At 33.2% G+C, this 5,000-nt stretch overlaps 1 protein-coding gene across 1 annotated transcript in view; it reads right to left on the bottom strand.

Moving 5' to 3' along the window:
- Positions 1-5,000, bottom strand: part of LOC137618402 (potassium voltage-gated channel subfamily KQT member 5-like) — a 646,639-nt gene that overhangs the window by 12,785 nt on the left and 628,854 nt on the right. The window lies entirely within an intron of this gene.

Below are 5,000 nucleotides of genomic sequence, written 5' to 3'. Positions count from 1 at the left end.
GACATCACACATCCCTGTCTCAGCCCCACTCTCACTGGAAACAAATCGCTTACTTTATTTCCTATCCTAACACATGCTTTACTACCTTTGTAGAAAATTTTCACTGCTTGCAACAACCTTCCACCAACTCCATATAACCTCATCACATTCCGCATTGCTTCCCTATCAACCCTATCATACGCTTTCTCCAGATCCATAAACGCAAAATACACCTACTTACCTTTTGCTAAATATTTCTCGCTTATCTGCCTAACTGTAAAAATCTGATTCATACAACCCCTACCTCTTCTAAAACCACCATGTACCTCTAAGACTGCATTCTCTGTTTTATCCTTAATCCTATTAATCAGTACTCTACCATACACTTTTCCAACTACACTCAACAGACTAATACCCCTTGAATTACAACACTCACGCACATCTCCCTTACCCTTATATAGTGGTACAATACACACATAAACCCAATCTACTGGTACTATTGACAACAAATAAATATATTAAACAATCTCACCAACCATTTATGTACAGTCACACCCCCTTCCTTCAACATCTCAGCTCTCACACCATTAATACCAGATGCTTTTCCTACTCTCGTTTCCTCTAGTGCTTTCCTCACTTCCTCTCTTGTAATCTCTCTATTATTATCATTTCCCATCACCGGCACCTCGACACCTGCAACAGCATTTATATCAGCCTCCCTATTATCCTCAATATTCAGTAAACTTTCAAAATATTCCGCCCACCGTTTCCTTGCCTCCTCTCCTTTTAATAACCTTCCATTTTTATCTTTAACTGTCTCTTCAATTCTTGAACTAGCCTTCCTTACTCTCTTCACTTCTTTCCAAAACTTCTTCTCATTCTCTTCAAATGAATGGCCCAATCCCTGACCTCACCTTAGGTCAGCTGCCTTCTTTGCCTCACTTACCTTGCTCTTTATTTCCACATTTTCCTCTATATCTTTCATACTTCTCTACACTATTACTCTGCAGCCATTCTTCAAAAGCCCTCTTTTTCTCTTCCACTTTAACTTCACTCCTTCATTCCACCATTCACTGCCCTTCCTCATGCTGCCTCCAACAAACTTCTTGCTACAAACATCACTTGCAATCCCAACAAAATTTTCTTTTACTAACTTCCACTCCTCCTCTAAATTACCAGTTTCTCTCACTTTCACTTCGTCATATGCCATTCTTTCTTGATATTTACTTTTTACCCCCGGTTTTATTAGCTCTTCAACCCTCACTAGCTCCCTTTTACATCCACCTATTCTATTTCCCCACTATTTTGTTACAACTAATTTTCCTTCCACCAAAAAATTATCAGACATACCGTTAGCCATACCCCTAGACACGTGCACGTCTTTCAATCTTCCAAACATTCTTTTAGTTATCAACACATAATCCATTAACGCCCTTTCTACCACTCTTCCATTTGCCACTCTTTCCCATGTATATTTGTTTTTATCTTTCATTTTGAAAGGCTAGAACTTATCACCATCTCATGCTCAACACACATCTACCAGTCTCTCACCACTCTCATTTTCACCTGGTACTCCATACTTCCCTATGACACCTTCTACCTCTCCAGCACCCACTCTAGCATTTAAGTCACCCATGACAGCTATATAACTCCTTCTACCCAGTCCTTCTACACACCTAGTTAATTCATTCCATAACTCATTCCACTCTTCTTCACCTTTCTCACAACCTGGCCCATGCACACTGACAAAAGCCCAACATTCCCTACCCACGTTAACCTAGACGATATCTCCTTCCATTCCACTACTTTACCTGTCATTCATTCACTCAGCAACAAAGCCACACCTTTTCTTGCTCTTCCCTTTTCAAATTCAGACACTCTACCAGACATTTCACCACGTCACTTTCCCCCCAGCTCCACCTCTTTGATGTAAGGACCAACGTGGTTTCCAAATCTAGATATTCGGACGAGGCAACCTCTAACTCATCAGTATTTAACCATGTACTTCATCAGAAGAGAGACCAAATCGACAGCCTGACTACACCGGTTAGTCAGGAACAGAGCTGTCTTAATCAGATCCTCTCTCCGTCCCACGGGTAAGTAGAAGAGGGAGCAGTGACAAGTCATGCTCTGGTAAGCGGGGTGTGTGGGTGTTTGTATATCTATCCAAATATTTAGCCGTCATTATTGACGGCATGCGTACACTAGTAATCATATATCAATCTAAACGGCACGGAGGATATGCTTGAGGGCACAACTTCTTTCGCTGGAGTCGCTGAAATGTCGACTTTCTTCATTGAAAGATTGCTACATGCTAATGAATACTGGTTTTTTATTTTTTTTTTTACTGTATTTTATTTTCCTACGACTAGCCATGAATTTCATGGCTGAAACCGCTGTCGGTGTATATTAAAGGGAACTACGTAATTGAAGTTTGCGTCTTTACCTTCGGAGCATTAGCGTTCATGACAAGAGGGGTAAAAACTTTGAAATATTACCTGGAGATATTTAGCACCAAACCTACATTTGCATTTAGTTAATATATATTTGTGAACACATACACATATACACACACATACACACACACACACACACACACATATATATATATATATATATATATATATATATATATATATATATATATATATATATATATATATATATATATATATATATATATATATATATATATCCTTACGAAGCTGGTGTAACATAAGTAGACCATTTTATTCACATATTTCATTTGTGTATTTAAGAGATTTATAGCCAGTTCGTAGGGTGAGTATCACTCATGTAGGATTAAGTAAATGTATGTAAATCGCATAAGACTATCGTCATTCACTTATCTGTATTTTCATTCAGTTCCGTATATGTAAATTTACATTATATTAAAGAATTAATTTTTATTTCACGTAGTTTTGTTATGAAGTCTTATGTAACTTGTTAAAAGGTATGCTGTATGACACACTCTAGGGATAGCATGTTTCCCCGTGGTTGGAAGTTGCATTAAGGCTATGGACTAAACCTTTCTCTTTTACTTTTTTTATATATTGTTAGAGGAGTTGGGCGGAGTTAGCAGAGAAGGTTGCCTCGGCAGGCAATGATAGTACCCTATTTCAAACAGTATATATATATATATATATATATATATATATATATATATATATATATATATATATATATATATATATATATATATATATATATATATATATATATATATATATCTATTTAAATATATATATATATATATATATATATACATATATATATATAAATATATATATATATATATATATATATATATATATATATATATATATATATATATATATATATATATATGTATATGTATATATATATATATATATATATATATATATATATATATATATATATATATATATATATATATATATATATATATATACGTATATATGGATATACACACACGCATATATATATATATATATATATATATATATATATATATATATATATATATATATATATATATATATATTGCTGTGTGTATATGCATATATATATATATATATATATATATATATATATATATATATATATATATATGCGTGTGTGTATATGCATATATATATATCTATCTATATATATATATATATATATATATATATATATATATATATATATATATATATATATATATATATATATATATATATATATATATATATATATATATATATATATATATGTGTGTGTGTGTGTGTGTGTATATATATATAGTATACTTTATGTGTATATATGCCTGTAGAACTTATAAAAACGTCTTTCGAACTGGTTTAAAGCTAAAAAGCCATTTTCAAAAGGAAATAAAAGAATTCTAATTAGAATAAAATTACCACGTTCCTGGTTAATATGCCAGAATCATAAAAAAAAAAAAAATAAAAATAAAACCATTCTAAAACGACCGAGTCTTGCAAAAAATCCCACCGCATGGATTTTCTCCGAGATAGATTTTGGAAAGAAGCCCCTTTTCAACCAAGAGTGGAAGAGCGGGAGGAGAGACTCGACTAATGAATTGAATTTTTGAAGTATTCCTTTGTCCCAGTCAGTGCTCGTAAGGAAACAAATACAACATTCGAGAGGGAGATTTTGGTATTCATCTGCAAATGTGAAAATAACTCTGTTGTATTCTGTCAGACGTTGCTAATGTGCCATATGTATTATTACTGTACCAGTGCACCGGTATGATACGGCATTGCTATGATGTTTATTGTTCTAGTAAAACTCAACCATTAAGCTCCCACTCTGTACTGCTCACTACTCCATAGTAATCAGCTGTCAAAGAGAGAAAGCCGTTTCAAGAACGCAACTATCAAACTTGATTTTTTTTTTTTACCGAATCGCACAGATTTATAGACTTTACAACATGGATAAAGTTACATCAAAACTATTGGATTCCTAGCTTACTGCAGCATCCGTTTGCACGATAAACCACATTAAAAAATTCCTTCAAAGAACGTATTTTATTTTATGGATCTATTTTTACGGACATAAAAAACTACACTCAGAGTTGTGTCATGTCGTAAATACCAAGATTTTTTAGGGTGGGGGAGTTGAGCTTTAGCTTACGGGACTAACATTCAAGAAATCTAGAGGGAGATACCCGCAGAGATTTCTATTTTTTCACCAGCCATTGGAGCATAGACCTGGAATTGCAATAATACTGTAGTAGGAGGATTAGTGCATTACCATGTATAAAAAATATCCATACTGACTACTGATATTAACAAACAAGAGAACAGCGATGCTTAGCAAAAGCTCAAATATTCTGAGAATCTTCTCGTCAAAGTGGAGATCTAGTAAAGTATTCTGACATGATGTTCGCCCTGTGAACAATTAGCATAGTATTATGATATAGTATTTACTGAATAAAGAGATAGAAAAACAATGGGGAAATTTTTATAACAGGATGTTTATTGTAAGCATAAATCTTTACCTTTAAAAACATCCAAAATTAAAGTAAAATTCTATAG

This window comes from Palaemon carinicauda, chromosome 24 (genome assembly GCF_036898095.1).
Source record: "Palaemon carinicauda isolate YSFRI2023 chromosome 24, ASM3689809v2, whole genome shotgun sequence".
NCBI classification, from domain to species: domain Eukaryota; kingdom Metazoa; phylum Arthropoda; class Malacostraca; order Decapoda; family Palaemonidae; genus Palaemon; species Palaemon carinicauda.
The sequence above is the reverse complement of the archived record's forward strand: the minus strand, read 5'-3'. Positions and strand labels throughout refer to the sequence as shown.